Here is an 11,339-nt window from a genome sequence, read left to right on the forward strand (position 1 = left end):
TCTACTACACCTGTTCATACACCCACCTCCTGTCATTATTAATAGACTTTTGCTTTCTCCATTTTCCATTCAAACCTGAGTTTTTAAAAAATAGGCTGACTACCAGTTGGGTGAGTCACTTTTAAAGTCATTCTTATGATTAGTGGAGTTTCGGTTCTCAAATTTGTTTTAAATAATGAGTTATCCTAAATGTCCAAAAATGTGGTTGAGTAATACCATCAATGCATCTTAAATGTATCAGAAGGTGGCAAGGGAATTGTAATGCAATATGAATTTAAATTTAGGACTCAAGTCATGTACTATGATAGGTGTGATTTGAAGGAAAATGTAATCGCTAATGTCAACATGCATAAATTTGAATCAAAGGGGAAAGACACTGCTTAATAGACTTTATAGTTACAAGTTGTAAAACATAACATTGCATTAGTTAGAAACTTTGCAAGCTTACTGAATAAGCTCATTATCATATGAAATATATTAGTATGCTTTTTATTTGAATCACTATTTCTCATATGCCCTTGAATATAATGATAAATTGCTGTTGTTATAACAAAATACTTAGATTAGAATTCTATTACCAGTTACCAGTGGCACTTAATGGTAGAACTAAATAATTATGGGAAATGGAGTTTGGGAAATTCTGTCTCCACTAACAATGATATGAGACTCAGAATGTCCAAGACAGAAATTTGGGCCTTGGTTTACACAATATGTTCCTGTAACTTGAATTTACAGAAGAAACCATAGAGATTATCTTGCTTAACCCCCTAATATTGAGGAACTGAGCACCAGAGGATTATTTGATACAACTAATGAGACAAAACTGGTCGGTAAAGGCCCTAGAATCTAGACCGGAGCTCTCCTCAAGCATTCCTGCCTGTCTTTTCCATGACCTTATCACTGACTTAGTTGAATCAGAGAATTTCCAATTACAGAAGGAAATCTTTTTCATAAAGCTAATAACCAGCCTCTAAATTATACTATATTTTATTTAAATTCTGATTTTCATATCTGTATTCAGGGTGCTTAAAGGAAAAAAATTCAAATAATTACAGGTGTCGAATTTGAACTAGATGAGTTTGGAGGTTGTGGGGAGACACAGCCTGAATTAATCAAAAGAATGAAGTTTTTTTAAATTTAGGAGAATTTCTTTCTTTGGAGTAAAAACAGCAGTAAGTCAAAGCTGACCATATCTTGCTCAAAGAGATGAGAAATTCTGTGTTAATAACTGCATATGGATGAGAGGTGATCAGCATATCATGAGCCTAAGCTGAGTTGTTCCACACAACCCTAATCAACGGGGTCTAAAGCCCAGCCAGCTTTTATTTAATTTGTGATTTTCAGAAGTTCTAATGATGATGTTACTACAATCATGAAAAATCTGCAGCAAAGAGAAAGTGGAGGCCTGGCCAGAAACTGCATCAGGGGCTTTCGATGGAGCCCAAAACAGGTATATTCTCTTCTCTCTACCTCCTTGTTTCCCCCTATCATCACAGACTACAGAAAGAAATGGGAGGGACAGTCATGCTAAGGACATGACATGTAATAAGAGTCCTGGGAATGTGCTGGGAATCCTGGGCTTCATATGCAATATTCAGTTGGAGTTACTTGATTTCTGGCCATTAAATTCTTTTTACAAATTTGTGTTGAGAGTGCTAACAATTGAGGAACAGTTGGCCGCTCACTGGTATTCATTTTCACATGGGTTGGGTGGGGCCCTGTGCCAAAGGAAGTTCAAAGCAATAAAACAATTACTCAAGTCCTTGTGGTTAAGCCATTGTGATCCAAGAATCAGGCTGCCCATCAGACACACTTACCTTCAGAATCCAAGTCACACTGATAAGTCCTCTCATAAAATGGCAGCTACTCCTAGTCAAGAAGGGAAGGGAACTGACATTTGGACACCTGCAATGTTTTACATGTTTCCGCATTCTCACAACAGCCCTGTAAGAAATGGATTACCCCACTTTACAAATGAAGGAACAAATTCTGAGAAACGAAGAAAGTTGCTCAAGGCCACGCAGCCAGACCGGTCTGTTCAAAACTCAAAAATTCAAGTCCACTCCATCATGCTCTGCTTTGTTCCCAATCGAGGAAGAGGGGCGTGGTCCCAGAATCTCTATTCAGAGTAAAAATATATTGTAAAATCCCATGTCCTGTGGAAATGAAGGGAGTTGCCCTTGCTATGACACCACATTATGCCTCTGTGCATTTTATCTGAAAAATCTGCTGGCTCTCTTTCACTTCAAATAGCCAGAATGTATCTCCATGATTAACTAACTCAAGGGTGGGTGTTTAAGAAATGCAATTTGATGAGACTGGGAACATGGGCTTCACAGCCATCAAAACAGACCTAGTCCCAGTTTCAGTGCATTGAGATTGTCAGGTAGCAAAACAGGTGATGACAGGGGGCCAAGGCAGATGTTATTACAAATTAACAGGGGAAGACCGCAGGCCAGGAAAGAGTCATAAGATGTCTCAGACATATGCTGAAGTATACTTTCAAGTCATCTAAGATCACTGACTGAAACAGGCCGTCAGAAAAGTAACACAGTTTTGACTGAAAGAGCCACAGAGACCAGCCAGCTGAGCTCCCAGCAGAATCTGGTTTTGTCATCAGTAGTTTCACTGCTATTTAGCTAAGCATTTGGGCTGGCTTTCACATGCAGAGCGATGGTGTAAGATGGAACATTAGGTCATGGCCAGTATGCCAAAGCCAGTCAAGTGTGTTCCACATTTAGAGAAGAGGAAGAATTTCTGGGCCTTTGCCCCCTTAAAAGGCGATAGGACAAGCTAGGGTCAATCAGAATGGCAATGTCTTGGTTTTACTTACCCTACACACACACACACACACACACACACACACACACACACACGGAAACTATCTCTAGCACCATTTAGGCCTCATTTTTATATATTATCATTTTTATATTACTCAATTTGAGAAAGTATCAGTAGCAGAGTGTTTTCATCATATTGACAAAGATGAATATTAAAGACCTAATTCTTTCAGTTCATACACATTAGGGTACACTTCACCAGCGCAAATTATCTTGCAAATATGCCGATCACAAAATGCAATGGTGCACTGAAGGGGCTAAAGAATATATGTGTTAAAACAGAAATATGTAAAAACAGAAGTTTTTACTGAAAACCAAAGGACCTGCAAACAGCATTTTAAAATGGGAAAAAAATGTTCACCATCACAGATAATCACAGATGTGCAAAATAAAATTGCAACGAGTTCACTTTTTTTATCTTTGGCATTAAGAAATTACAATATTCAGGGGTGCCTGGGTGGCTCAGTCATTAAGCGTCTGCCTTCGGCTCAGGTCGTGATCCCAGGGTCCTGGGATTGAGCCCCACATCGGACTCCCTGCTTGGTGGGAAGCCTGCTTCTCCCTCTCCCACTCCCCCTGCTTGTGTTCCCTCTCTCGCTGTCTCTGTCAAATAAATAAGTAAAATCTTTAAAAAAAAAAAGAAATTACAATATTCAATGCAATAAAGGGTACTGTGAGATGGGCTTTCTCATACTCACCTGATAAAAATATAAACTGCTATGAGCTCTCTGGAAAGTAATTTGCCAGTATATTCAAAAGCCCTAAAATGTTCCTGTGCTGTCGAAAGTACAGTAGTATCAGAAATTCTGGGGGTGGGGCCAAGCAATCTGTGTTAACAAGCTATCCAAGTGATTCTGATGAACATTTCCATTTGAGAACCACTGCCCAATGGACTCTCATCCACTCCTGTGGTTAATGACCATCTATAGGCAGATGAGACCTACATCCACATCTGTGTCCCAGGTGTCTTTTTTGAATTCCAGGCCCATAGAACCAACTACCCACTTGACATTTCTTATTGATATCTCATAGATACTTCAAAATAAGTAAGTTTAACATTAGTTTTAGATATTTCTCCCCAAAATATTCTCTACCGCCAGTGATTCCAATCTCCATAAATAGCACTATTACTTCTACTCAAGCCAGAAACCTAAGTTCATCCTTGACTCCCCTACATTCTTCCACCTCATCCCCACATCCAATCAAGCACTATTTCCTAAAGATACAATATATTGCTATGGACTGAATTGTGTTCCCTAAATTCATATGTTGAAGCCCTAAACCCCGGGTGACTAACTGGACATAGGGGCTTTAGGAGGTAATTAAAGTTAAGTGAGATCATTTATAAGAAGAGGAAGAAGGAAAGAGATCTCTCTCTGTCATGTAAGGACACAATGCAAGCCATCTGCAAGCTAGGACTAGAGCTCTCCACCAGAAACCAACCCTATTAGACTTTGATCTGGGACGATTAGACTCCACGACTATGAGAAAATAAATTTCTCTTGTTTAGGGCCCCCAGTCTTTATTATATACTTTATTATGGCAGCTTGAGCAGACTAAGACAGATATCTGTAAATCATCCATTTCCTTTTATGTCCATTGCTACCATCCTTGTATAGATTATTTTCATCTCTTGCCTAGATAGACTACTGCAATATCCTTCTAGCAGTTTTCCCTTGAAATCAGTTCCACCTACTTCCAACCATTCTCTATACCCAGCTAGACAGATACCATCAAGACAGGTTTCTATTTAAAATCCCTCAGTGGTGGGGCGCCTGAGTGGCCCAGTTGACTGGGCGTCCAGCTCTTGATTTTGGCTCAGGTTGTGATCTTGGGTTGTGGGATCTAGCCCTGCATCCATCGGGATCCATGCTCAGTGGGGAGCCCGCTCTTCTTCCTCACCCTCTGCTCCTCCTCTCTCTTTCCCTCATAAATAAATAAATCTTAAAAAAAAAAAATCCCTCAGGGGCACCTAGGTGGCTCAGTTGGTTAAGTGTCTGCCTTGGGCTCAGGTCATGATCCAGGGTCATGGGATCAAGCCCCATGTCGAGCTCCCCAATCAGCAGGGAGTCTGCTTCTCCCTCTCCCTCTGCTTCTCCCTTTCCTTCTGCTCCTCCCCATGCTTGTGCTCGCTCACTCTCTCTCTCAAATAAAATAAAATCTTAAAAAAAAAAAAATCCCTGGGGCACCTGGGTGGCTCAGTCGTTAAGCGTCTGTCTTCGGCTCAGGTCATGATCCCAGGGTGCTGGGATTGAGCCCCTCATCGGGCTCCCTGCTCAGCGGGAGGCCTGCTTCTCCCTCTCCCACTTCCCCTGCTTGTGTTCCCTCTCTCGCTGTCTCTCTCTGTCAAATAAATAAATAAAATCTTAAAAAAAAAAAAAATCCCTCAGTGACTTTCTACTATATTTCAAATAACGCCCAATACTTAACATGGATATGTTAGGATGCTATAAGAAATATTACCTGATGTACTCCAACCCCACCCCAACGTACTGATCCCTTTCCCTCCCCCTCTAGACACTTGCTGCCCTCAGTATTTGCATTGCTTTGCAAGCAACCTCCTGGTCAGCCTACCTTTTAGTGTCACTTTCTGGTCACACTGGAAAATATTGGACTGCTCCCCGCAGCCCACAGGGGATCACCTCCATCTGTGAGGCTGTGCTCGGGTCCTTTTCTCAGGGACCCTATGCAGCCGCTTTACTCTTTTCTCACTCAGTATGCATACTGCCCCAATTTCTCTAATGCCCAGCCTTTTTTTTTTTTTTTTTGGTTTAGATTTAGCCAAATATTTAAAGTTTCTGTTACTGGTTTTCTTTGCGGCACTTCCTCCACCTCTTGGGGGAATACCTCTTGGCTTACAGCCCAAGTGGTGGAGGGTTGACAGTTAATAATAATACTGGCATTAAAAACACATCAATTAATAACTTTACAAATTACCCCCGGGCATTGGCTAGAAAGTCTTGCATGATTCGGTTTCTATCAATAGCTCACTAGTCTCTCCAGCTTTGTTGGGGAAAAGCCACGTTGACTTTTAGTTTCTCAAATAGCCCAGGCCCTCTCCCACCTTTGGGCCTTTGCACATAGTGGCCCATCAACCTGGAATACATTTTTTGTCCTTCCCTTTGCCTATTCACCTTTTATGTTTCAACTTAAACACCATTTCCTTAGGAAGAACATCCTATACAAGGTTAGGTCTCCTGTCATACATTCCCAACATACTTAGGATTTTTTTCAACTTGTAGTTTATACACTTGTAAATTACTTACAACTTTTTTTTAGTGTCTACCTTCCCTGCTAGGCCATAAATTCTATGTGTCTGTTTTCTCTAATACAACCTCAACATCTAGAACGTACTAAGTGTTCAATGAATATTTATGACTGACCCCTGATAAAGTTAAATAATTACAGGGTAGATTTCAGAATTAGGGTTCTGGTACCATATCGATTTACTTTCAGTATGCCAAGACCGCAAAATATGTTTGTTTGTTTTTTTAAGTATTCATCTGCAACTACTCTTCTGAATGAATCAGTATTTTATCATTACAGATTTGGAAAGAAATTTGCTTGCTCACATATAACCATTGTCCATATACCCTAGCTTTAAACTTTTATCTCCATCAAAACAGTCTCATTGTTCTAATGGAACCTAGGCAACAGGTTTAGCATGAGTAAATGATATATATTTGAATTCAATCAAGTACAGTTACATTTCTGAAATACTTTTTCTGCATAAGATTTCACTCGAACCAAGCTTGAAAACCACTCCTAAACAATGGCTTTAAGTCCTAGAGAAGAAACAGAACTTTCACAATGTGTTGGAAGAATATCTAGAGTTCTCCTTTACACAAAGACCCGTAAAACATTTGCATTTACAGTAATACCTGTAGTTTTGAGTTTTGTTCTCTTCACTTACACTTATCCTACATAATTTTTCCTTCCCCAATTTACATAACTAATGTATATTTGTCAGCAGGCTGGAGGAAAGGGAAGGAAGGACTGAGGGAAAGAAAAGGAGAGCTCTGAGGGAAAGAGCTGGATCTTAGGCATCTCCTAGGCAACTTATAACACTGAGTATCCTACCATGAATCTTCTCACTTTTCCTTTTTTTTTTTTGTTGAAGATTTTATTTATTTGGCAGAGAGAGACGCAGCGAGAGAGGGAACACAAGCAGGGGGAGTGGGAGAGGGAGAAGCAGGCTTCCCGCGGAGCAGGGAGCCCGATGTGGGGCTTGATCCCAGGACCCCGGGATCACGACCTGAGCGGAAGGCAGACGCTTAACGACTGAGCCACCCAGGCGCCCCTCACTTTTCCTCTTATACAATTTCGTAAAAAATACAAAATATATTGATTCCACGTCATATTGGGAAAGACACAAATAGATGTATGTCATCTTCAGGACAATCATGGTTGTACCACACTAAAGAAATAATTTAGCTACAGCAGTAATTCTCTGAAGTCCACACAGCAGAGAATCCATCCCACTAATCAACCCCCAGACCTGAGTCACCAATCCATTACAAGCTGCCAACAATATATCATCTTCATTTGGATGTCAAACCCAACATGTCTCAAATGGAACTCATTATTTCCTCCATAAACTGGTTTCCCTTCTTAATTTCCCTCTTTGAACCAGCGCTACAATCGGAATCCTAGTCATCCGAGTTTACAACCTAGGGGCTCCCTTTATTGTCTCTCTTTTCTCATCCTTCACAGTACAGGGAAAAGGGAAGGAGTTAGGACCTACTCTCTGTCCTAACCACTCAAGTGGTTTACGCACTGTCTTCACAGAGTTGTCAAGGTGTAGTACAAGGCCCGAGTGGGTCACAATGCCCTGTTGCATTTGTTAAAAATGTAGACTTCCAGCTATACCTCAGACCTACTACGTCAGGGTTGAGTTGGGGAATCTGCATTTTAAATGAGCTCCTCAGGGGACTTCTTAGGCCAAATAACAGAATCGATGCTCTAAAGGAAATGACCCAATTACAGGAAGTCACACTGCGGAGGAGAAGCAAGGTGAGTAAGACACTCTGTCCAAAGGATACAGAAAGAGGTAATGGAGTCCCAAGAAGGTGAGTGGAACACAGAGGCAGACAAACAGAGCAGACAGTATGTAAGAGTTCAATACTTCTGAAGCCACCATTTAGATCTGTTTATGAATAGCCTTCACCAGGGTAAGGCAGGAGAGACTGCAGTTCACCAAAAACAGGACCAATCAGAACATGTCAGAGACCAGTTCTAAAAATTAAAGCACACAGAGGAGAAATAGGAACAATTCAAGTAGCAACGTACCATTCCAGAGTTATCACTGGCCCATAGGATAACAGCTGGTTGACAATGAAGAGATGTAGGGAACAATAGGAGGCTGGCAGGAGGCTGGGAGGAATGATGGGCTTCATCTGTGTTAGCCAGGATTTGATTGACAATAAAAGAAGCCATTCTAGCTAATTTAAAGGGATTTAATATAAAGAACTAAGTGTTTACAAAATGGTTAGAAAGTGTGGAGAAACAGGCTTCAGGATGAGCTTTCAGGAATAATCACCAGACATGCCAACCTGTGCAATGGTCAGAGAACTGGGGAATGACCAGAAAGCTGAGCAATAAGGAAATGGCAGCCTCAACTCCTGGCTCCAGGCACCCTGCCTCAGGGCAGATCCATGCCATCAAAATGGATGTCCCTGGCACCCACAGAAATAGGTACCAGACCCTGGGTACATCGTCAGAGAAAAACCAGAGCCTCCATATCCTTGCTTGCTAGTGGAAACAGCAGAAAGCGCCACCTCTGTCTCACTTCTGTCTTCCAAATATAACATTCATATGTCTGCTTTGGCAAAAGCTGGGCCACATATGGAATCTGAGGAAGTCTGGGAAATGGAAGCTTTAGCTCTCTGTCCCCTAGCACGTTACAAGGGGAGAGAGGTGGAGTAGTATGGGCCATATATCTCTCTCGGCATCATACTTAGCTATAAGCTTCTCTGCTAAACTGGAAGCTATCAGAGACCAGGGACCTGATATTAACTGTTTCAGAAGTCTCAGCACTTAGCAGAGTGTCTGATGAATAGGAGGAAAAGGAAGGAAGGAAGGAAGGAAGGAAGAGAGGAAGGAAGGGAGGGAAAGTGGGTAGCAAGGAGCTCAAGACCAAGTCCAGGCAGAGTCTACAGGTAGGAAACATCGGAAAATTCTGTTTTGGCAATATTTAAAATTTAAGATGAAATGAAGCAAGGACTGATACTAATAATTCTTATTTCTTAGTAGCTTTTGATTTCAGTCTGCTTCTCTTCATTTCCATGACTATGAACTTGATACAGTTCAAATTCCTTACATCTGGAAAAAATCAATTGTCTCCTAAGTGGTGCCCTGCCCAATTTCTCTCAATTCCTCCCCATTCTACACACTGCTCTCTGACTGGGTTTCCTAAAATAGTGGTCTTCAAACTTTTTACTTGCAAACACTTCCAAAATAATTTTGTAAAGCTTTGTATCTTCTTGCACATTAAGCTGACACCTAAAACTTTTCATCTCAAGTTAAAAATACTTGCAAAGGATGTAACTTCCAGTGCGTTGTAAATATTATCATTAAAAAATATATACAGCTCTTTCCCGTCTTGCAAGATGGCAGGCAAAAAAGCTGAGAAGCCGGATGCTAAGGAGAAGAAACCTGAAGCTAAGAAGGCTGATGCCGGTGGCAAGGCTAAGAAGGGTAACCCCAAGGCTAAAACGCCAAAGAAGGGGAAGCCCCACTGCAGCCGAAACCCTGTCCTTGTCAGAGGAATTAGCAGATATTCCCGATTAGCTATGTATTCCAGAAAGGCCATGTACACTAGGAAGTATTTGGCAGCTAAATCCAGGGTTGAAAAGAAAAAGAAGGTGAAAGTTCTTGCTACTGTCACAAAACCAGTTGGTGGTGACAAGAACGGTGGTACCCGAGTGGTTAAACTTCGCAAAAAGCCTAGGTATTTAACAGTCTTGCACAATTCACAGCACTCACCATAGCACATACCCTCCCCAATGTCTATCACCCAGTCACCCCAACCCTCCCACCCCACCCCCCACTCCAGCAACCCTCAGTTTGTTTCCTGAGATTAAGAATTCCTCATATCAGTGAGGTCATATGATACATGTCTTTCTCTGTTTGACTTATTTCGCTCAGCATAATACCCTTCAGTTCCATCCACGTCGTTGCAAATGGCAAGATCTCATTCCTTTTGATGGCTGCATAATATTCCATTGTGTATATATACCACATCTTCTTTATCCATTCATCTGTTGATGGACATCTTGGCTCTGAAACAAATAATGCAATATATGTTAAGAAAGAAAAAAAGAAGAAGAAGAATGTAGCAGGAGGGGAAGAATGAAGGGGGGAAATTGGAGGGGGAGAAGAACCATGAGAGACGATGGACTCTGAAAAACAAACTGAGGGTTCTAGAGGGGAGGGGGGTGGGAGGATGGGTTAGCCTGGTGATGGGTATTGAGGAGGGCACGTTCTGCATGGAGCACTGGGTGTTACGCACAAACAATGAATCATGGAACACTATATCTAAAACTAATGATGTAAATGTATGGGGATTAACATAACAATAAAAAAATTAAAAAAAAAAAAAAAGCCTAGGTATTATCCTACTGAAGATGTGCCTCGAAAGCTGTTGAGCCACGGCAAAAAACCTTTCAGTCAGCACGTGAGAAAGCTGCGAGCTAGTATCATTCCCGGGACCATTTTGATCATCCTCACTGGGCGCCACAGAGGCAAGAGGGTAGTTTTCCTGAAGCAACTGAGCAGTGGCTTGCTACTTGTGACCGGACCTCTGTCCCTCAATTGAGTTACTCTGTGTAGAACACACCAGAAATTCGTCATTGCTACTTCTACCAAAATTGATATCAGCAGTGTGAAAATCCCCAAACATCTCACTGATGCTTACTTCAAGAAGAAGCTGCGTAAGCCGAGACACCAGGAGGGTGAGATCTTTGACACCGAGGAAGAGAAATAACGAGATTACAGAGCAGCGCAAGGTTGATCAGAAAGCTGTGGACTCACAAATTCTGCCAAAAATCAAAGCTGTTCCTCAGCTTCAGGGCTACCTCTGCCCTGTGTTTTCTCTCACAAATGGAGTTTACCTTCACAAATTGGTGTTCCAAATTTCTTACAAAGAACATAATTAAATAACTGATCCATTTGAAAAAAATATATATATATACACATATATAACAGCACTTACAAGATATAACTAACAGAATCTAAATACATCATCTATTTAAAAAAAATACATGAACAAGTTGTTCTTTAATAATTAGAGATTTTGCATCTTTCCTTTCTCTCCTTGAAATCATATTTCTATTCTGCTTCTACCAAAACCTTTCATCCTAATATGACATATTTTTTAAATTTATTTTTTATTTTTTAAAAGATTTTATTTATTTATTTGACAGAGAGAGAGACAGCGAGAGAGGGAACACAAGCAGGGGGAGTGGGAGAGGGAGAAGCAGGCTTCCCGCTGAGCAGGGA

The 11,339-nt window shown here is 41.2% G+C and overlaps 1 pseudogene across 1 annotated transcript; it reads left to right on the plus strand.

The window, feature by feature from the left end:
• Positions 1–9,433: 9,433 nt before the first annotated feature.
• LOC118528456 (large ribosomal subunit protein eL6-like) lies at positions 9,434–10,996 on the plus strand (annotated as a pseudogene). The gene is made up of 2 exons (XR_013443035.1): positions 9,434–9,789; positions 10,449–10,996. The product of XR_013443035.1 is annotated as a large ribosomal subunit protein eL6-like (transcript).
• The last annotated feature ends 343 nt before the right edge of the window (positions 10,997–11,339 follow it).

Source organism: Halichoerus grypus, chromosome 12 (genome assembly GCF_964656455.1).
Source record: "Halichoerus grypus chromosome 12, mHalGry1.hap1.1, whole genome shotgun sequence".
NCBI classification, from domain to species: Eukaryota; Metazoa; Chordata; class Mammalia; order Carnivora; family Phocidae; genus Halichoerus; species Halichoerus grypus.